This window comes from Delphinapterus leucas, chromosome 8, assembly GCF_059928025.1.
Source record: "Delphinapterus leucas isolate spDelLeu-1000000601 "Yukka" chromosome 8, BTC_Dleu_Yukka2, whole genome shotgun sequence".
Taxonomy (NCBI): domain Eukaryota; kingdom Metazoa; phylum Chordata; class Mammalia; order Artiodactyla; family Monodontidae; genus Delphinapterus; species Delphinapterus leucas.
Window position 1 is genome coordinate 28,918,841 of NC_143136.1, and position 23,828 is coordinate 28,942,668.

Below are 23,828 nucleotides of genomic sequence, written 5' to 3' on the forward strand. Positions count from 1 at the left end.
TACCTGTTGATTACAGTTCCGGGCATGAAAGTCAATCCCCATAGGTAATACATTTTGCAAAAAAATTTCAACAAAGCTTATTTTCATCTCGGTGTACCACGTTATCATAGTGAGCATGGGTAACATTTCATGGTCAGACTGCATGGGTCAGGAATTAGATCAATCGAGGTGCCAAATCTTTGTTTTGATCAACAGAGTAATCAGTAATGAAAATGTTAGTGTTCTGCTAACCAAAATAGTATTTAAGGAAGTTTACAGTCTTTAGAAAGGAATGCAGTGACATAGCGATTTTTCTCATTTGAGGTGTTCTTTCAGCATAGACCAGGGATTGTCCTCAGAGATAGAGCCTTATCTATTTTGGTACATGGGGTAAGATACAAATTCACTCTCAGTCAGCTTTGTAATTTCTGATGTATGACTTATGTGTTCTTAAAAATTTATGCCAGCTAGTGGCTTCATATTTAAATAATTATTCTTGATAATTAGATGTCAAGCTCAGTTGTTTCTAGCTGTTGGAGGAGTATATGTGCTGTCAACATGTAAATATAACGCATTTTAGACTTGTGCACGCTTTAAAATGTTTGCTTGTGCCCTTTAAATTTCAGTAGACAGATACAAAGTTCTTTCTCCCTTCCTAATTTTGACTCTTTTCATAGAATCACCTAAGCTCAGTCTCTGGGTGGCACACAGTAATCAATATGCATTATTTGAATGACTGAATGAAATATATTTTGATCCAGAAGAAGCATATACTCTAAGCCTTAGGGACTTGGGGAAACTGAACTTAATGTACTCTTTTGTATCTGTAAAATAGGGCTCATCATACTTCCCATCTGAGTCTTCATGAGAACTAATATACGTAATAAGAGTTAATATATGTAAGTCTTTGGCATATTTCTTTTATTAATAGACTTTATTTTTTAGAACAGTTTAGATTTACAGAAGTGAGCAGATAGTACAGAGAATATATACCTACATCTCCTCCCCTCACCCCATCCCAAGCCTGGTTTCCCTATTATTAACATCTTACATCAGTGTGGTATATTTGTTACAATTATCGAGCCAATACTGACATCTTATTATTAATTAAAGTCTGTAGTTTATTCAGATTTCCTTAGTCTCATTTACCTAATGTCCTTTTCTGTTCCAGGATCCCATCCAGGATACTAGGTCACATTTACTGGTTGGGTCTTCTTACGTTCCCTGTGACAGTTTCTCAGACTTTCCTGTTTTTGATGATTTTGACAGGTTTTAGGAGTACTAAAGGTACTTTAGTATATTCAGGTACTTCAGGTATTATATTGTAGGATGCTCCTCTATTGGAATTTGTCTTTGGTGCATTTTAAGGTATGTAAAAGTGTTAGTTATCGTTATCGTTGCTTCATATTTAGAGTATGTTGTGGAACAGAGGTAGGATGTGATGGGGAGATAGTTTTGCTGGACGTAAAAGAAAGATTATTTGAGGCTTGGTCATTTTATCAGTGCTTAAAGACTCTCTGGAAAAAATGTGGTTTTCCTACATCCATCCTTTCATCTGTCCATTTGATTCAGTAAATATTCACCAAGTCCCTGTTGTGAGGGTTGAAGTGTGTTGGATGCTGGGGATTCAATGATGAACAAAGCAAAACTGCCCTCACGGAGCTTCTAGTCAAATAAGGAGACAGCTAATAGGCAACTAAAAAAATTGAACAATCTAAAGAATAACTTGTGACAAGTGAAGAAAAAATATTCTTATATTAAAGAACATCTCAGCTGGTGAGGGGAAGGGGGACTACTTTATTCGAATTATATATTAGGAGCAGATTTAACTGGGAGGGGCAGAAAACTTTAAAAACAGAAGCTTAAGATAGGGATTTCTCTCTCATGTTCAGGAAGTCAGGGAATCAGTCTGGAACTAATGTGGCAGCTGCATAGTATCAGGGTCCTGGGCTCCTTCCATATTGTTTCTCTGCTGTGCCTGGATTCATTTCCCAGGATCACCTCATGATCTAAGACATTTTCCAGGGCTGCAGCCATCATATCTGAATTCCAACTAGCATGAAGGTGAAAGAGGCAGAGAAGGGAACACCCACTTTCCCATTTCTGTTTACTTTTTGCTGGTCAGAACTTAGTCGTGGCCTTACCTAGCCTCCTTACCTAGTCTTTATCCAGGTGGCCAGGTATACCAGTTAAGCATCAGAAGTGTTATTGCCATAGAACAGTGGTTCTCAAACTTCAGCGTGCATCAGACTCAACCTGTAAGACTTGTTGAAATACAGCTTGCTGGGCCCCACCCCCAGAGTTTCTCTTTCAGAAGGAGGCCAAGAATCTGCATTTCTAACAAGTTCTCATGTGTTGTTGATACTGCTGGTCCAGGACCACACTTTGAGGGCCACTGCTGTAGAAGAAGCGGAGCACGGGTATTGGGAGAGTGGTCTCTGATTCGGAGCATAATTTGGACTTTGATTATTTACATTTTTGTATTGAGACAGATTATGCTTTCTGAGGCCAAGTATTTCATCTCTGGTGTACCAAATCTGGGTAGCTGTACACAATTCAGTCATTTTTGTATAAGGTCAGTATTTTGGTAATCTACTGGTAGGTAACAAATTACCCCAAAACACAGTAGATTAAAGCAGAAATTTGCTTATGATTCTGTAGACCTGCAATTTGAGCAGGACTCAGTGGAAAAGGCTTGCCTCTGCTCTACACGTGTTGGCTGGTCATGACTCGGGCTGGAGGATGCAACATGGCCTCACTCACATGTCTGGGGATGGCTGTCAGCTGGGCACCATGGGGCTCCTCTAAGAGACTCTGTCTAGCAGTACAGCTTGGACTTCCTTACATGGAGGCTTGGGGCTCCACGAGGATGCCTAGAAATCACACTGAGTCCCTTCTGCCAAATACTGTGAGTCGAGCAAGTCACAAAGCCAGCCCAGATTCAAAGGGAGAGGAAATAGACTCCACTTATTGATGGAAGGAGTAACGGAGTCACATTGAAAAAGAGCATGCAGTTGAGGGGAATTATTGTGTCTGTCTCTAGCAATAGTCTACTGTAGTCAGGGCTGAGAATGTCGATATTACAGCATGAATCCCTCACAATTGTAAATATGGACATAGACCTGTCAACCATTGTGTTTTACCCCTACCAGGACCAGAGCATAATGTGGATAAAACATTTCCAAAATATTTTTGTGCACTGGTAGAAAAGAAGTATGACAAGATTAAACAGGAGTTTAGAAAGGATTTTTTGGTTATTGAAAACACTTTACCATACCTTTATCGGTCTAAAAGTTCACACACAAGGAAGAGAACACAAGTTGTAAATAAATTCACAAATATTTTTCTGCTGGCCTTTAGACCCATGGCTCTTTTTTTAAAAATTTTTTTCTTAAGTTTTGAATTTATACAGCAGGTTCTTATTAGTTATCTATTTTATACATATTAGTGTATATATGTCAATCCCAATCATCAGCCCCCCCACACTTTCCCCCCTCGGTATCCATACCTTTGTTCTCTACATCTGTGTCTCTATTTCTGCCCTGCAAACCGGTTCATCTGTACCATTTTTCTAGGTTCCACATATATGCGTTAATACGATATTTGTTTTTCTCTTTCTGACTTACTTCACTCTGTATGACAGTCTCTATGTCCATCCACGTCTCTACAAATGACCCAATTTCGTTCCTTTTAATGGCTGAGTACTATTCCATTGTATACATGTACCACATCTTCTTTATCCATTCGTCTGTCGATGGGCGTTTAGGTTGCTTCCGTGACCTGGCTATTGTAAATAGTGCTGCAATGAACATTGGGGTGCCTGTGTCTTTTTGAATTATGGTTTTCTCTGGGTATATGCCCAGTAGTGGGATTGCTGGGTCCATGGCTATTTTGACTGAAAGTAGTGATCTCAACTTTTGAAAGTCAGTATCTTAAAAATAATGTTCTCATACCCGTATAACAGGAATTCATACTCTAAAAGAGGTCAAGTTTATAGTATATACGTAGTATCATTTAGGACATGGGTAAGAGACATTCATCCCCCTGTGAAATCTCTACAAGTTCCTGAAATTTTCCAAGGAGTGATTCATTATTTGTTCCAAGCATTGCTCATTTTCACTGGATTCTTACATAGCAGATACTTCTGGGAAGGGGAGGATAGGAAGTCAGTAGCACTGTACTATGAGTAATGGAGAGGAACACTCTTCTCAGAGAATTCTGAGAGTCCTGGATGCCTTTGGAGGAAGGGGTTGCTGAAGCAGGAGCTAGGTGGCATGGGGAAGGGAAGGATGAAGAATGGTAAGATGGGGTACTGAGCCACACGCCTGCTGCTGCGGTGGCATGCACTGGGCTTATGTGATGTTAAAACGACTGATTCCATACCAGCTCTTTATTTTAGAGAGAATATTTTGTTCCTATAATGTGATATTCACGCACTATTTGTGTTTTTTCCCTAAACACTTCTCCACAAAGAATATTTCTTTACCCTGAAAATAACTCCAGCCGCCTGCTCTGAGGTCCTTCTCTAATAATAACTTTTAGCTGTTGTGCTTTTTCTTCGGAACGAGGTATCTGTTCCAGCCCTTCCTTCTCACCCTATTTTCCCAGGTCGGAGAGACAGCCTGGCATTCTGTTGGACCTCTGAAGCTGCCAGTCCACTGTGGGAAAAGTCCAGCTTGGGCGGAGACCATGCTGTTTGTTTGCCAGGTGTTGAATTGACCGCAGGGCGGAGGTGCCCTGCAGCCTGTGTTTTCCTTGTTTGGATAGCAAGCTTATTTACCTCTGATTTTCTTAAGGGTCTTTCATTTTAACCTTTGCCTTTACCCAGTGAAAACTAAATCCAGCTCAGAAGCCCTGATGAGTTACATTCTAGGGAGCTGCTTTTGTTTGAGGAGCTAATATAGTGCGGGACTGTGATTTTATTATTCCCACAGAAAGCAAGAGCCTGTTCTGTGGTTCAGATGAAAAGCTCTGTGACTAACAGGATTCTTTCTTCCTTTTCTTCTTTTTTTGGGTTACATTTCTCCCATTAGCTGCCAGGTCCTTTTGCGACAGTGCTGGCTGAAGTGATTTATCACGTAGAGAGAGTGAAGGAGAAGTGGGAACTGCCTGGTTGCCTTTCACCCCCTGACAGCGGGGCTTCTACTCCTGCCATCAGGGCAGGCCATCAGCCTGCCAGGGAGGTGGTGTGAGCTGAGGAAAGGAGACGTGACTCAGAGCTATTGCAGCTCTGGAGAAGTCCCTTGATGCAGGGCAGTGAGCCAGTGGGTGCAGTCTGCCTCCTGGTTTTCCCTCCTAAAGCCAAAGGCTCTTGAAAGCCAAGACTTAGTTTGTCAGCCAAACTAGAGATGGGTGTCCTTCTGTGGTAGTCCTGGGGATCTACTCAGTATGGATTTTACAGTTAGCCAGAGCCTGTTGTAAACTGGAGCTAGAGCTGACCAGGCATTTTTCCTCTCTTAAGCCTCTGTAAAGGCTTCCTTCCCCACACCCCAGCTGGTTGGCAGGATCCCAGGGGATACCCACAGGCTGTTGAAGGCTTCCCGATGTTGGAGTATCCCATTTTGCACTCCGAAGTCACTGTTTCCCCAACCACTTCATAGAGACAAGCACTTTTTTTTTTGGAAAATATGTGACAGTTTGACACATCCAATTAGTAGCTTAGTGTCATGACAGTAGCTGAAGAACCATGTGATGAAAGCATCTCCAGTCTTGACAGCTTGCAAAGGTCCACCTGAAAAACAGGTGAGCCATGGGCAAGAAATGTATTGGAGGGAAGTGCTAATTTGCTAACAAGATAGACCAACAAGATGTCAACAAGTAGAGAACAAAAATACAATCTCTGGTATCCTCTTGGAGAAATCCCTGCTGATGCGTCCTCCACCTTCCAGCCTCTGTGCATGGGCTCCATCCAATGCCTAGAACTGCCCCAGTTTCTGAGCCAGTCCTGACAAGTAGGAACTATAGCAGTGTACTATAAAAGTGTTACCAGGAAAATAGAAACCATGCTGAGTATTTGAATTGGGGGAATGTAATGCAGGTAACTGTTTACACAGGAGATGGAAGAGCTGAGAAGCCGAACAATGGATGGCGAGATAACTCAAAGAATAGCAACAGCAGGAAGCCACTGATACTTCCGAACTGGAACTCAACAGGGAAGAAGTGCTCTTTTACCAAAGTGCAGGAGGCACGAGGGTCATCTGGTAGAAAACCACTGTGGGACTGTCTGGTGGGAGTTGGAGCCACAGAGGAGATGCCAGAGACACTGCTCTATGCAGAGAGGGAGGGGGAGAAATACCCTGGGAAACATGGCTTGCCAAGGGCCAATCTCCTGGAATCCAGAGCAGAGCAGCAGAGGGTGAGGGCTAGCCCAGGCAGGGAGTCCCATGTGGATGTGTGTGGAAGGGAGTTCAGAATCAAGTCTTGCTGCGTGTGGACCTTGTGTCTTCAGTGCCAGGGATGACTCCTGGCTGCCATGAAATCTACCAGTAGCAGCACCTCCTGTCGTAAAATAGTCTGGTAGAGTGTAATGGTTAAGATGTACAGTAGAGTTCTTGCCAGGAATGTGGGGCATATGAATGTATGCATTTTTTCAAAACTCATTGAACTATAATCTTTAAGTTATACCTCAATAAAATATAAAAATACAGAAAGAGTATTAGGCTCTGGAGCCATGCTGTCTGTATTTGCTACTAACTAGCTCTTATGGACTGAATTGTGTCCTCCCCCCACTCTCCCCCCACCCCCAAATTCCTTGTTGAGGCCCTAACTCTCAGTGTGACTGCATTTGGAGATGGGGCCTCTAAGAAGGTAATTAAGGTTAAATGAAGTCATAGGGTGGGGCCCTCACCTGATAGGACTGTGTCTTCATAAGATGAGGAAGATAAACCAGAGATCTCTCTCTCTGCGTGTGTACCGAATTAAAGGCCATGTGAGGACACAGCAGGAAGGCAGCAATCTGCAAGCCAGGAAAAGAGGCTTCACCAGAAATCAACCTCGCCAGCACCTTGATCTTGGACTTTGAGACTCCAGAAGGCTGAGAAAATAAATTTCTGTTCTTAACATCACCCAATCTGTGGCATTCTGTTACAACAGCCCGAGCTGACTAATACACTAGCTGTGCAACTTTGAGCAAATCACAAATCTTCTGTCAACCTTAATTTCTTCATCTCAAAAATGGAGATGGTGAAAGTTCTCCTTCACAAGGTATTTGGAAGAATTAAGTGAAATAAGAGTTTAAAGCACTTAGCATGCAGTAAGTATGCGTATGTAGCTCTTACTGTTCATACCCCTGAATTTCTGCCTCAGTATCCCTCCCTGGAATTCCAGGTCTCATCTGTCGTCAGCTGCTGCCTCCCACCCCCCTAGCCTACACGGGGCCTTGCTGGTCCTCTCCCTGTGTCCTGCTGCTGGCATCCTTCAGCCACCACTTGGGGTCCTGCTGGCATCATTCACCTGCGTTTCTCTTTGCTGTCAGTGCTCCACTTGCTGACACCATCTCCACTCTGAGAATGTCGTGCCCCTGTGCTTTTCTGCTTTGGTCCGTCTACCAAGTGGCTCGTATGGCTGAGCCAGCTGTATCCATTTCCCACGACCGCATCCCCTCTGGTCCTGGCTCCATCCCATCAGCCTGTGTGCTTAGGTTGGCCCAGCACACTTCCCATCTTCCTTAGTGCTCCAGGCTATTTACATTGACTCTTGAAGCTGTGGCTGCTCTAGATTTTTCTGTCTAGAAATGCATTGGGCAGGGTAAATGGATGAGCTTGCTTTGAAGCTACGTTTGCATAGCAAGCACACCTTTATGTTTGTTTGTTTGTAACTTAGATTGTGGGCTTATTGGGTTGGATTTTAGGAAAAATAATGGAAACTATATGTTTAGGAGGGTAGGGGCCATGGTCACAGGCCGACTGGATACAACTTCCCAGCATTAGTTCTTCACTCAGCACTTATTACTGCTTTTATTCGGGCCTTGGGATTTGTGGTTGCCTGACTGAGGTTTGTTGGGTGGTTTGTAAGCAGTGGTTCTCAGGTTTGCGATGACTCGTGTATTAGTTTTCAACTGCCACACACCTCAAACTCAACAGCATCAGACAACACATTATCTCAGAGTTTCTGCAGTTTTTAGTCTTTTAAAAGTACAAAAATGATACAAGCTGGTTATAGCAAGTTTAAACATTAAGAAGTTTATAAAGTAAAAATGATACATATGTCCTTCTGACTCCCCTCTATTCCACTTCTCCCCAGAAATAATTGCTGGTAGCCATTCAGTACATGCATTCATATTTTTCCATGCTTAGATGAATGTACACTCATACACACATACGCACATTTTTTGTAAAACAAGAGTAAGCTCACACTTAAATTAGGCAGGACTTTTGTTTGCAAGTGATAGAAACTCTACATCAAATATTTTAGGCAAAAAGAGGAATTCACTGGCAGAAGACTCTAAACCACAGGGCACACTCCCTCTGTCTTTGTCTCTGCTTCTCTCAGACCAGAATTCTCTACTAGCTGGAGCTCTCATTACCAACCTCCCCTGGCTTCTCCACACAGAGAGCTCATCCCTCTGCCTTTGCCTCTAAGTAAAATACTCCCAAGAAGTACTTTGGCTGTAAATAACAGAAAACCGAACTATCAGCAACTTAATAGGGGCTTATTCTTTTCATGGAACAAGATGTCTGGAGGTAGATGGTTCTGTAGCCCAATGATGCCATGGTTCTGGGTCAGTTTCTCGCATTCTCTTGGTCTTCCCCTCATGGTTGCAAAATGGGTGCAGCAGCTCAATGCATCATTGTTTCCCTTGACAATGTCTTTTTTTTTAACCTGACTTCTCTCAGAAGCAAAGCCTGAGAGACGAAGGCTGTGTGCAGGGACTTGGGCGATGCTTGCGGGGAGCAGGAGAAAGGACGGGGGGTGAAGCAGGGACGGAGGGACAGCTAATGTAAGGGCGCCCTACTGAGTGGGGCAGTGCTGCGAGTGAGCTAGTGCTAGATCCTGCTGGCCTTACAAAATATATCTCAGGACTGGGGGACCAAAGAGAAGCATTTTCCTATTGGTGTGGAAACGAAACAGTACGTCAACGAGCATATTTTCCAATCAGTGTATGTATATGTGGTATACACAGTTCATAGCTCATAGTATTTTGCTATACAGATGAGCCACCCTTTGCATTTTCTCCTATTAATGCACATTTAAGCTGCAGCCCTGCTTTTTTTATCAAGTTGCCATAAGCACTGAAAGGGGCATGGCTTTTCCTCTTTTTTTTTTTTTTTTCTTTTTTCCAATCCCAGGACTGAGGAAATTTTATCCCATTTCAAGGTTTTGGCACCTTGAAAAATATAGCAATATTTCATCTTGCCAAAACACAACTATTTCAGACTAACCTATTCAGAATAAAAATAGAAAAGAGGTAAAAATAGCTCCTAAGTAGCCAAATAGATGTCAAACAGTCACAAAATCCAGTGGAGTGAGCAGTGCTGTGTGTAGTGTCCCTCTGGTTTTGTTTTAAATCTCACACATTTCACTTGTAAGAGAGGGCTTTACTGGGAGCCTATTTAACGTTTTACTTACAATTCTAACCAGTGTGGTATCCTAGTTACTATTTCCACAGCAAACGAGAAAGGGAAGGAAACTGCTAAGGAAGCCACACTGACAAAATCAAAAAGTGACCACTGACAAGCAACAGAGGAGGCAAAAAAAACAAATAACAATAAGGAAAAAAAACCTTTAAAAAATGTCATAAACATGCAAAAGAATATTGTGTTCTATCTACTCTATGGGACAGTAAATGGACTGAGGTTCACAGCCAAAAAGAATTGTTAAAATTGCATTCAGAGTGCTCTTTACAAGGCAAGGGAATGAATAATTTATTTTATGCTGTTATATTCTTTCACGCAGTATTGACTCAGTATGATTATTCTTTATGTGTAATATATTTTAGAGAGATTTCCCAATAAGGTTTAAAGTGATGAAAAAAAGTTGATTCTAAAACCTCTGGGGAGAGGGTATGGAGAAAAGGGAACCCTCTTGCACTGTTGGTGGGAATGTAAATTGATACAGCCACTATGGAGAACAGTATGGAGTTTCCTCAAAAAACTAAAAATAGAACTACCATATGACCCAGCTATCCCAGTACTGGGCATAAACCCTGAGAAAGCCATAATTCAAAAAGAGTCATGTACCACAATGTTCATTGCAGCACTGTTTACAATAGCCAGGACATGGAAGCAACCTAAGTGTCCATCGACAGATGAATGGATAAAGAAGATGTGGCACATACATACAATGGAATATTACTCAGCCATAAAAAGAAACTAAATTGAGTTATTTGTAGTGAGGTGGATGGACATAGAGTCTGCCATACAGAGTGAAGTAAGTCAGAAAGAGAAAAATTAATACCGTATGCTAACGCATATATATGGAATCTAAAAAACAAACAAAATGGTCATGAAGTACCTAGAGGCAGGACAGGAATAAAGATGCAGACGTAGAGAATGGACTTGAGGACACGGAGGGGGGAAGGGTAAACTGGGACGAAGTGAGAGAGTGGCATGGACATATATACACTACCAAACGTAAAATAGCTAGCTAGTGGGAAGCAGCCACATAGCACAGGGAGATCAGCTCGGTGCTTTGTGACTACCTAGAGGGGTGGGATAGGGAGGGTGGGAGGGAGGGAGACGCAAGAGGGAAGAGATATGGGGATATATGTATATGTATAACTGATTCACTTTGTTATACAGCAGAAACTAGCACACCATTGTAAAGCAATTATACTCCAATAAAGATGTTAAAAAAACTAAAATAAAACCTCTGGGGGAATTTTACTCTCCAAACAACCATTTTCCATGGAGTTTTAGCCAAGAAATTTCTTCCAGCAAACCAATTGGGCAGCCAGAGGAAATGATTTCTCCACCTCTCTGCACAAGGGGGCGATGTGCACCAGCCTTTGCCTCTAATTCAGGCCCGCGGTGCTCTTGTCTCGAGTGCACTTGCACGGTCACCATCCATCCTGGCACTGTGACGGATTAAGCTGGGTAGGCAAATATTAAAAGAGTTTTATCCATTCTCCTAGAACTTTTCCAGAAATGTTAGAGGTGAGCTGGAATGGAGGGGGCAAGAAAAGAATCCTTTACCAGGAAAAAAGGCATTTGGGAACTTTTTCTACAAAAGTTAAATAACTAGCAAACATGTCATTTATTTCTTGTTTAGTTTGTGTAATTAGTAAACAGTAATATCCTAGCTGTGGCATCAGCCAACCAAGCCATTACTCTTTGTGTGTGTGTGTGTGTGTGTGTGTGCGCGCGCGTGCATGCTTGGAATTAACTAATAGTATTGAATAGAGATTGTTTTTTTGCTTTGTTCCAGATTCTTATAGTTTAATGCACTAATTCTTATATATTTGTAATCTTATTACTGTTCTTAATGTTACCACTCCATTTTGTTTATTCCTTGTCATTTCTTCCTCTATTCTTCCTTTTTCTGTTTTTTGGGTCTTACATGCTTTGTTAGAGAGAATAATGCCCCCCCTGCCCCCGCACCAAAAGAAGTGCATGTCTGAATTCACAGAGCCTATGAATATGTTATGTTACATGGCAAGGGGAATTAAGGTTGTAGGTGGAATTAAAGTTGCTAATCAGCTGACCTTAAACTAAGGAGATGATCCTGGATTATCTGGTAGGCCAAAAGTAATCACAAGAATCCTTAAATGGGCAAGGCAGAGGCCAAAAATTTAGAAAAAGAGAAATGGCATTGTGAGAGAGACCTGCTGTTGATGGCTTTGAAAATGGAAGGGAGTCACAAGCTAAGGAAGGTGGCAGCCTCTAGAAGCTGGAAAAGGCAAGAAAATAGATTCTCTCCTAGAGCCTCCAGAAAGGAATGCAGCCCTTCCAAAACCTTGGTTAGCCCAGTGAGACCCATTTTGAACTTCTGACTTCTAGAACTCTTAAGATAATAAATTTGTGTTGTTTTAGGTCAGTAAGTCTGTGGTAATTTGCTCCAGTGGCAATATGAAACTAATACACATGCTCATAAATTACATTTAAGATGTATTTATGAATTGTTTATTATATGCTCAACACTGTACATAGGGAGAAGATGCAAAAGTAGTATAAAAGTCACACCTTCTCACAAGCCATTGATATTTCAGGACATGAAATAGGGTTTTATTTCTGTTATACAGATCTTTACCTATTATTATATGATGCTCATAGTTGCATAGGTAACTCCTATTCATCTAATCAGCTACATTTATTAGTGTCTTCTCTGTGCCAGGCATTGCGCATATAAAGATAAGTGAGATACAAAGATGAAAAAGATACAGTTACTTAATATGACCAAGCAGAATTCTTCATCCCTACTGCCACCTAATCTGCACCGCCTGCAGTCTTTCCCCAATCTACCAATTCCTCAAACTCCAAATCTATAGGATAGTTGGAGTAGAGGTTTTCAACCAGTGGTGTGAGTGAGAGATATTGCTGTGGTGGGTATGAATGGGCAGGTAAAAATACAATGCCTGGACCTGCCCCTGGAGATCCTGACTCAGTAGTCTGGAGAAACATTTGGCTATAGGTTATTTTGTAAAAACTCCCTAGGTAATTCTTTACCTTGTTTTAGAGAATGAGATAAATATAGTAAAAAAACAGGCCAAAGAAATTTCAACAAGTTAAACATTTGATATCATACAGGTGGTACCATTAGTTGATTACAATGTAATACAAGTAGAAATTAACAATAACAACAATAAAAGAGAGTTACTCAAAATCTATACATTTGGAAATTAACAAAGCACATTCCTAAATAGTTAATTTTCTGGATGAAAAGAGATTCAGAGTAAAATTGCAAAATATTCAGAATGAAACCACAATGAAAGTAGTACGTATTGGGACTTCCCTGGTGACACGGTGGTTAGGAATCTGCCTGCTAATGCAGGGGACATGCGTTTGATCCCTGTTCCAGGAAGATCCCACGTGCCGCGGAGCAACTAAGCCCATGCTCCACAGCTCCTGAGCCCGTTTGCCACAACTGCTGGAGCCTGAGTGCTGCAACTACTGTGCCGCAACTACTGAAGCCTGTGTGCCTGAGAGCCCATGCACTGCAACTACTGAGCCCACGTGCCACAACTACTGAAGCCTGCACTCTCTAGGGCCCGTGTGCTGCAACTACCGAGCCCGTGTGTTGTAACTACTGAAGCCCACGTGCCTAGAGCCTGTGCTGTGCTACAAGAGGAGCCACCACAATGAGAAGCCCGTGCACTGCAACGAAGAGACAAAGAGTAGCCCCTGCTTGCCACAAGTAGAGAAAGCCCATGCACAGCAATGAAGACCCAATGCAGCCAAAAAAAAAGAAAAAAGAAAGTAGTATGTACCAAAATTATAAAAAGTAGCCAGAGGGCAATTTATAGCCTTAAGCTTTTCTTAGAAAATAAAAAGGATTGAAAATAAAATACCTAGCTCAAGAAGATAAAAAAAGAAAAAGAGTAGAAATATTCACATCAGGTTAAAGATAAAAACAAAATTAATGAAGCAAAATAACCTTAGTGGAATTGATTAATAAAACTAAAAGTTTGTTCCTTGAAAAAAATGAATAACACAAACTTTAGCTGTGACAAACATATGGTATTATTATTAGTTGTAGTATTAGTATTAATAGTAGTGGTAGTAGAAGTATTAAGAAAACGTGTATATAATGCTGTATATCAGAGACATTTATTACCTACCAACTATGCATGTACTTGTTACTTTTCAGGCCCTCTTGGTCATGAGCCTGTAAGCAGAATGGCTACTGAACTGTAAGTGGAGCAACATGTACCATTTCTCAACCAAAGCATTTAAGGGCTTGTGTATGATCCTTCAGCTTCCCTCTCTCCCTCCTTCTCTGCTGCTGTGATCTTGAAGGCCGTGTCCTGACATAGCAAAACCATTCATTGGAAGCAGCCTAGATTACTGAGTCCCCAGTTGAAGGACAGATGCTCTGGGGAGTTGCCTAATTGACGTAGTACCCTGTGTGAGCAAGAAATTAAACTTTCTTGAGTTAAGTCACTGGCTCATGTTTTAATGTAACATAGTCTATCTTATCCTGTCTAATTCATATTTCATAAAATGTGTTTTTGTAGAGTACCTCTCCGTTGTTAGATACCTATAACTTAACCAATTTACTGTGAAAGTTAAAGTGTAGGAGGAGAGTGGAAAAGGACAGATTAGCTGAACTCTTCAAAGTTCATTTTTCCTGTTTATTGCCAGGCAAATATACCTAAAGTCCCAATTAGTTTCCAAGACCTAATAGACCAGGTCTAGTATGCCTCAAATCCTGTAGAAAAAAATGGCTTCCAGGCACCTCCTTTAGTGTTTTCTGTTTAGAATATTTTTCTTAATTTGCTAATTCACTGTTGCTTTAGAAAGATAGTAGATTAAGCATCAACTCTTTTATTTCTAACTCCAATAAACTATTAATGTGTTTTATTACAATTAATTTATTATGGCATATTTCCATCAAAATAAGAAAAATGAAAATAATACACAGCCAACAGGTCTCTGCATTAAATTACCTGTAACTGAATTTGACTTGATTTTGATGCTAATTCTCACATTCAGAGTGCAGTAGAGCAAGCCACTTATTAACATTTATTGTAACACTAGTTCTGTATTATTTGTACAGGAATGTTTTAAATTGTTAGTCATATTTCTGAAATGCACAGAACATTGAAGCACACACTGGTTTAATATACAGAGTCAGCTTGTCTGAGTTCCTATCCCAATTTCACCACCTTACTAGCTAGGTGGCCTCGGGTACTATTGAACCTCTTTGAGCCTCAGTTTCTCCTCCTGTAAAATGGGAATAACAGTAGTTGAGGTGGGGATTAAAAATGGTACTCTATGTAAATTGCTCAATAAGTGTTGCTTTTGGTGATGTTGATGATGCTTATGATGGAACAGGTTTGAGAGTAGTCTAGTCACATGGAGCTGGTACTGATGAGCAGCTCTGCCTCTTGCTTCCAGTGTATCTTTGAGCAACTTACCCTCTCTCATTTTCAGTTTTCTCATGTACAAATGAGGGTAATTATAGTTATCTGGTAGGCTTGCTGGGAAGATTAAATCAAATAGAGTATTACAAACAGTGTTTAGCACAGAGCTGTGTACACAAGGCACTCAGTGAATAACAGCAATTATTATGAAAACCAAAAATTGATTTAGTTTACCTATATAGGACAAATATCATACAAAATAATATTCTCTGTTACCATGCTCTTCCACTCCTTCCTGTGGCCTTAAACAATGCTATTTCCTGAACTCAGGCCAAGTTCTGATACCAAGAATTCCAATATATAAAAATAACCAATATTTTTTGTTTTGTTTTGTTTTGTGTTGTTTTGTTTTGTCAGCACTGCACGGTTTGCAGGATCTCAGATCCCCAACCAGGGATTGAAGCCTGGCCATGGCAGTGAAAGCCTGGAATCCTAACCACTAGGCAACCAGGGAACTCCCGATTTTGTATTTTTTAATATCTAGATTTCATGAGGTTTTATATCTGGAAACTTGAAAATCTTTCTGTTGTTGTTATACTAATTTTATTTGCCCATGTTGGATTTAACTCAGAGTCCACGTTTTTGTTTTCTTTTTTTTTCTTCTTTCTTCCTCCTCCCCTTATTCCACCCTTCTGATTTTCCTTCCTCCGCTCCTTCTTTATAATTACATATACCTCCAAACTGTCTTCCATGCCACTCTCTATAGCACGAAAGACTAGATCCGTATGGTGGAAGAGCGGCTCTGAGAATGCAGCATTGAAGCTAGCACTGACCTTTCTTGGCTTCCATGTGCCCATCTAAATGATTATCTCCTCTGCCACACAGAGGCTACCATTGCTCTAATTATTGCTTTCACTCTCATTTCTGTCTAAGCTTTACATTCTCCCAATGCACTGAATATTAATTTCAGGTTGCAAACATTCGATAATTTTTAACCCATGCTTTTTTCTTCAATGCTACTGTAAACATATTAGCTTCACATTCTCTATTGTTTACAAATTTAAAATATTAATAAAATTAATATTTTATTTCTAGAGAAGAAAGAGTACCAGTGATGTTGATGTTAATGTTAAGATTAACAGCTCTTGTGTGGGGCGTATTATCTCTTTTTCTGAAGAGGGGAGGGTCATTTTGAGGTTTGGGGAGAGAATCCCGTCTTCAGGCATGTTTGGTGAGGTTCTTGGAAGAGCAAGTGTGGGAGGAGGGAGTACCATGAGCTTGTAGGGGGTGCAGATTTGTGGTCAGCATCCTTGGCCCTTCTGGGGAGTGGGGACACAGTCGTGCATATCCATTCTCGGGGGGCAAGATGGCATAATGATTAAGAGCACAGGCTTTGGAGGCCGATAAGGCTGGCTTCAAGAACTAGCTCTATCATTTGCTAGTTGCATGGCCTTGTATAAATTACTTAACTTCACCAAGCCTTGGCTTCTTCATCTGTTAAGTTGGAACAGGAATAGTACCTTTCCTTAAGGGTCATTTGATGACTGAGTGAGAATACCTGGAAAACATTTAGCACAGTGCCAGGCACAGGGTAAATGTAGTAAATGTTTGGTATTGTTATGGCTATTTTATTATTATTATTTTTATTAATTTCTATAATTTAATAATTTAGTTTAGTTCCAGAACGAGAGTTTTTTCACTCCTCCAATCAGTCATGTGATCCTTGAGTTCAACCCCTGGCTTTAAAATGGGAAGCTGTTATTTCTTCTCATGTGTTTTTCTATGTTTGTTTGACTATAAGGAGGATAAATCATCTTCCTTTTCTCCTCACTCTTTTTCTAGTGCATTTCAATCTAATAAAACTCTGCCTGGTGTAGGTTTCACTCTAAGCCATATAGACATCAGAAGAAAGTGGTTGCTTGCTCCTGCCACTTGGAACATGGATTTGAACACAGTGGAGCCCTGCTGGATGAGACAGAATTCTAGAACTCTCAGGGGCTTGACTGCATGGGTTTGAAGGACTCGGCAGTCTCAGTCTCACTAGGGGTGATTTTGTTTTTGGAGCCTGGGTTGTTTGATGGGGATATTTTTGCTCTGGTGGCGGGGGACTCCCCAGACACCTGTGTGACTTTCCTGGAGGCCTCTTCCTCCCATTTTTTTTTTTTTTTTTTTTTTGCGGTTTGCGGACCTCTCACTGTTGTGGCCTCCCCCATTGCGGAGCACAGGATCCGGACGCTCAGGCTCAGCGGCCATGGCTCACGGTCCCAGACGCTCCGCAGCATGTGGGATCTTCCCGGACCGGGGCACGAACCTGTGTCCCCTGCATCAGCAGGTGGACTCTCAACCACTGCGCCACCAGGGAAGCCCCTTCCTCCCATGTTAATCATATGCTGGGATGTGAGAGGACCATCATCTCAGTCCCTCCCCGGCCCTTGTCAGCAGCATGCGAGCTGGGAGAAGTGAGCGTCAGCCTCTGGCTGAAACCAAGAGGTGGCAAGGAAATGGAAGCCTGACAACACACATGGGCAAGATCAGTACTGAAGCTGCAGGCCTGAAATCACAGTGTGTGCGCCGGAATATTTTTGGCTTAAATTATCTGTGATTGCTTCATCACTTCAACCTATTTTTGTGAATATATTTTTTACTTACAGAGTGCTTTCACATTAAGTAGAAAAACCCAGTCTTTCCTTCCCTATGTTTTTCCTTTACTCTCATAAGGCTATCACATTCACAACACTTCTGACACTCTGGTCACCAGATGTGTGTGTTTTTTCTCCCCACCAAGGATTTCTCTGATACCAGGTGGGTGTTCTACAATGTAACTCAATTCTGATACTAGCTAACTGGAGACAGTATCAGATCCCGCAGGTTAAGAGCTCAGTCCCACGAGACTGTACCCCACGCCCCCACTTCAGATGCCAATCACAAGTCGTAGGTCCCCAGCTCACCCACAGCTTCTGTCAGCTTTGGCTGTAAGTCAGAGGTTCCCACAACCCCTTCTTTGGTTTCCATTGATTTGCTAGAGCTGCTCACAGAACTCAGAGAATCACTTATAATTAAGAGGTATGACAAAGGATACAGATGGACAACCAGATGAAAAGATACATAGATCGAGGTCTGAGAGTTTCCCAAGCACAGGAACTTCTGACCCCGTGGAGTTGGGGTATGTCACCAACCTGGAAGCTCTCTGAACTCCATACTTACTGGGATTTTTGTGGCGGCTTCATCACGTAGGCATGATCAATTATTAACTCCATTTCCAGCCCTCCTTTCTTCTCAAGAGAATGGGGGGTGGGATGAAAATTCCAAGCTTCTAATCATGGCTTGGTCTTTCCAGTGACTAGCCCTCATCCAGGAGCCCACCCAGTGAGTTACCTCATTAGAACAAATCTAATGTCATCTCATTAGAACAAACTCCTATCACCCAAGAAATTACAAGGGGTTCAGGAGCTCTGTGCTTGAACAGAGGGCTGGGGGCAGAGACTAATGTATTTTCTATTATCTCACACACATATGCCAACTGGCATGATCCTCACAATAGTCTTTTGAGGCAGGCAGGGTAGGCCTCAGCCCTATGTGACAGAGAAGAAAACTAAAGCTTTCTCCAATTAATCTTTCTAGTAAGCGGCAATGCAGTTTCTGGCTCCTGGTCCCATTGTTTAGAGTGTTTTTGGATGGGCTGATTGTTTTCTTCTAGGTAAGCACTATGGTATGGCTTGAGGCCCACTGGGACAATCTCCAGGCACCAAACTACTTCTACTTTTCTGCATCATCTTCTGAAATTCTATCATTTTGAATCAATCATACATTTGATTTAGCCATACCTCTCCAAGCCCTCTCTTACAAAATGCAAAGGGGTAGGTAAATAATACATGGTAAATCAGTTTGCCAGATTACTTTCTCTCTTGACAGCTAGCTGAGATCAGGGCAGTTAGGGATGGAAATGTAGATGATAGATGGAGAGAGGGAACCTCTGGAGTTTGAAGGGCTGTCTGAGAAGGGGAGGCCTAGGAAGGTGTATTGGTTTTCTATTGCTGTATAAGAAATTACCACAACTGTAGTAGCTTAAAACAGCACACATTTATTATCTCACAGTTTCTGTAGGTCAGGAGCCCAAGGATGGCTTAGCTTTGTCCTCTGGTCAAGGTTACAAAGCTGCAATCAAAATGCTGGCTGGGCTGCATTCCTTTCTGGAACTTGGGATCTTCTTCCAAGCTCCCATGGTTGTTGGCAGGATTCAGTTCCTTATGGTTGGAGGACTGAAGCCCTCTGCTCCCAGAAGCTGCCTGCAGCTTCCTGCCACGTGGCCCTCTCCACAGGCAGTTCATATCATAGCACCTTGCTTCTTCAAGGCCAGCCACAGATTTTCTCTCTCAAGTCTCTAAGATGTAGTGTTATATAGTGTAAATATGATCATGAGGGTGACATTTTGAGATTTTACCTAAAAAATCTAGATCTTTCAGTGAAGCTGGGCCTACATTCTCACTGGCAAACAGCTGGTAGGAGCTGAGTAGTACCGGTAGGTAGTAGCTTGGCCATGAAAGGACCTTAGTTTCCTGTAGGATCCCTGCTTTCCACGGATGCTATATCTGCACTGCCATGCCCTGCTTCAGTCATTCACCGTACCCTTCCGTCTCTCGTGGGTATTGGCGTTTGTGACACAGGATTACATTCTTGAAGAAACTGAGAAAGTGTATGACTCCAGGAAATGGAATAAGGAGGCTGTGATTGAAGAAAGGGGGTGGGGCTGAAGCAACTATGACCCTATACCCTCTCATATGTCTAATCATAACACCAAAAAAGGTTGGACTGAACATAACTGGGTTTGTTCCTGGCTCTGCACTCACATGTGTGGATTTGAGTCTATAATTTCACCTCTCTGAACCTCAGTTTCCTCGTCTAGAAAGCCTTCCCTTCCCCCAGAGTTTCTGATTCAAATAGGCTGGGGTCAGGGACTAGGAATCTGTCATTTTGACAAGGGCCAAAGGTGATTCTTCGTGGTCAGGCAAGTTTAGATGACAAGTCCACTCACAACTGGGCACTGGCCAGCAACTCAGGAAATAAGAGCCAGTTCTTGGCATTGACAGTTAGGGCTCATCTAAGCAGGCTAGAATTCATGGAAATATTTCAGCTCCAGAAGGAATATTCTCAAGGAGAAAATATTGAGAAGTTAAGAATCTAGGAAACTTAGTCAGAAACCAAACCATATAGACTGGGCCATCATGGTGAAGCAGGGGAAGCATGGATGTAGTACACAGGGTCCCCCAACCACTACCACCTCCTTCTCACTCCCCAGTAGCTGGCTTCCTACACTCCATAGATGTAGCTGCCTACTGGGTCAGTGCAGGGGCTGAACATTTGCATCTTATGTCTCAAAATATTTTGTAAACTGCTGCTGGGGCAAAGCTATGCAGCCCAGTAAAAATCAGGGGCTCAGTAAATGTTGATTGAATAAGGGAATCAATAAAAAGTAAATGTTTCCTGAGGTCTGGTACTTGGTACCACTTTGATGCACTCTCCCACTCTTTTTTTTTTTTTTGCGGTACGCGGGCCTCTCACTGTTGTGGCCTCTCCCGTTGCGGAGCACAGGCTCCAGACGCGCAGGCTTAGTGGCCATGGCTCACGGGCGCAGCCGCTCCGCGGCATGTGGGATCTTCCCGGACTGGGGCACGAACCCGTGTCCTCTGAATCGGCAGGCGGACTCTCAACCACTGCACCACCAGGGAAGCCCACTCTCCCGCTCTTAATCTCTCTGAATGTCTCTGAGAACATGGAGAGAAGTTCTCCTCTGTCTCTCCACACACTCTACTGAACTGAGTGCTATCTATAGAGAGATTGTAGTTAATGAGGGGCCCAATTTAGAAAAAATCTTTTATTTTTAGCCAAAAGCAAATAAGTGCCCACAATTTCCTGGTTTAAAAAATGCAGTTATCACTTTTCATTGAAAAATAAATTCTTCTAGTTTCTAGAACACATTTTTCCCAACTAAGGAGAATTTCTAGTAACTTATAGGTGTGGAAAACCTCCCTGTAGGCAAGCTTGATTTTATCATTACACTGTCATGTTTGAAAATATAAGAGAATTTTAAGTAGCCTAACACAAATGCTGATCTTTATAAAGCTTTGTGGTTAAAAGGGCATGAGATTTACCAATGTTGTGCAGTCTCTTCTTTCTAATCACACCTCAATAAGGCATGAAAACAAAAGACATGAAGCACGGAAGGACGCATGCGCTTTATGAAGTCCTGCTTTGGGTAAGACTTTGCTTCCCCTAGGATATATTTTGGTCAGTTAGTTCGTATATTTTTGGTCCTATCTCTTTTGAACACACAACATTGGTTTGGGTTAATAGCCCAAAAGAGCCTTTAAATATTTCATAGCTGTTAGTCCTGATGAAAACTCAACTTGTACCAAAGTTATCTTTTATTTATGGGCTTCTGGGGACATCCATAGTGCTCCACGAAGCATGGGAAAGACAAGTTTATGCTCTGGGCCTTCTGTGAGTGCTTAGCATTTAGATAGCAGTGACAGGTAGGAGTGTGAGTGGCTTTGTGAGTTATTTGGAATGATAGCCTCCTGGTTGGAATGACATGCTGTCCTGCTTGGGGGAAAATGATTTCACAGGGTATGGTCACTGGTCACTGCATTTGGAATCATTTTTCTGGAAGTGGTGATGAGCATTTAAGGGACAGATAGATTGGGAGGATAGATGGGAAAAAGAAAGGCATTTGAAATGAGGGAAACTGCATGACCAAGGCACAGATGTGCTGTATCTGGTATATTTGGGGAACATATTTGGAGGAATAGCATTAGATGAGGCTGAGCGGTATAGTGGGCCTGGATTATGAAGGATCTGGAGAGGCAGGCCTTGCCATTCTAGCAAATGGAAATAAAAGGTTTTCTATGGAAGGTTTCTTTTTTTAAAATTATAGTTGATTTACAATATTATTTTAGTTTCAGGTGCATAGCATAGTGATTCAATATTTTTATAGATTATACTTCATTAGAAGTTATAAAATAATGTCTGTCATTCCCTGTGCTGTACAATATATTTTTGTTGCTGTCTATTTTATCCATAGTAGTTTGTATCTCTTAATCCCATATCCCTACCTTGCCCCTCTCCACTATGGAAGGTTTCTGAGTAGAGAAATGCCATAATAGTAATTACTTTTTTTATTGAAGGATTACCATACACAAGTAATGATACAAGTTCTTCTATATACATTGACTCACAGCACCCCTGGAGTGTAAACACCATTTTCAGGACCTCATTTTTCAAATGAGGAAACTGGTCATTGTAAAGTGGCTGAGACAGGATTTGAATCCAAGCTGTTTGGCCCTACTGCCAATGCACTTAAGCAGTAGGCTATCTAGTACTCCTCAACTGGATAAATGGTATCTAAGGAAGGTTAATCTCAGAGTTGATTGGAAGGGGGAAAAAAAATCTTGGTGATGAGAAATCCAGTTAGGAGGCTACGGGAGTAATTCTAGGCATGTGAGAAACCATTCACATGTTTGCTTCCTGCCTCTCCGTCACTGATTTCATCCATCCCTACTAGTCCTATGCTAATTCCAGGCCTCATTGTTTTCTGCCTCCTGCCCTGCTCCCCAGCAATCCATTCTCCACTCTGCAGCAGAAGGATCTTTGTAAAAGCAAATTGGAGCATGTTGCTCCCTTGATTAAACCTTCCAGGTAAAATCCAAACTCTTCATGAGCTGGCTCTCATTTCTTTTCAGCCCCATTTCTAGGCACCTGCATAATTTCACACCAATAAACATCAGCTGGTATTATTATCCCGTCACAACCCACTTATCAGACCACTGTATTTGCTGAATGAAGAAAATCAGTGAGTGGGAATAAGAGATTAAGAGATGGATATGTGTGCTCGCTTCGGCAGCACATATACTAAAAATTGGAACCGTACAGAGTAGATTAGCATGGACCCTGCTCAAGGATGACATGTAAATTCATGAAGCCTTCCATATTAAAAAAAAAAAAAGAGATGGATATGGTTAATAGGCAGATGTCTGATTTTAACATTTTCTCCCCACCCGCAGGCCTGAGGCAAAGAAACCCAGAGGAAAAAAGATCTGCCTTTTTATTCTGGGGCCTCTGCAACTTTTCCTTCCAGAACCTATCTAGCAAATGTTTTCCCTCTTATAGCAGCCCTTTTGGGGGGTCTGTTTCCTGGTCTCCATCCTGCGTAACTGCCTTGACCGCTGGCTCTGCTGCCTGGAAGCCTGGGGCTTGGCCACGCTTACTGGAGCTCCAGCTCCAGGAAGCCAGCCCCAGAGCCTCTCGCCCCTCTGCTGCCTTGGGAAGGGGATTCAGATCATTTCGAGGAAAAAGGAGAGGATGATTCAAAGATGAGTAGACAGTTTCAAGATGGCTGACTCAGAGGATGACTCAGAAGAAAGCTGGAGGGGTAAGGAGGGAGGACAGTAGCTGTGATGGTAAAGTGCAGGGAGGCCTCTGGAGGCTTCAAGGCTGGACTTCAGTCCCATTTCCTGACCTCAGGCATGACCCTCAACTGTCCCAAGTCTCAGCTTACTCTCCTCAAGTGGGGCCAATCACAACATCTGCTGTACAATAGTCTCTTGAAGGTTAAAGGGAAAGTGACCCGCAGGCACTCAGCATGATGGCCCATCACAGGAAGCACCCTCCAAAAGTCAGCTGTCATTGCTTTAAGTGGGAAGTGACAATAAAAGGGTGTGGCCTAAAACAGGGAGTTTCAAACTTTTTGGTATCTGGAGGGCCCCTTAGGCTCGTAAATGTTATTGAGGACTTCAAAGAGCTTTTGTTTATATGTTTGTTATATCTAGTGATACTTACCACATTAGAAATTAAAACTGCAATGTTTAAAAATATTTATTAATTATGTAAGACCAAT

The 23,828-nt window shown here is 42.0% G+C and overlaps 1 non-coding gene across 1 annotated transcript; it reads left to right on the forward strand.

Moving 5' to 3' along the window:
* Positions 1 to 22,819: 22,819 nt before the first annotated feature.
* Positions 22,820 to 22,927, forward strand: LOC115802188 (U6 spliceosomal RNA). Its single transcript, XR_004022588.1, has one exon. It is a non-coding gene; the product is annotated as a U6 spliceosomal RNA (small nuclear RNA).
* The last annotated feature ends 901 nt before the right edge of the window (positions 22,928 to 23,828 follow it).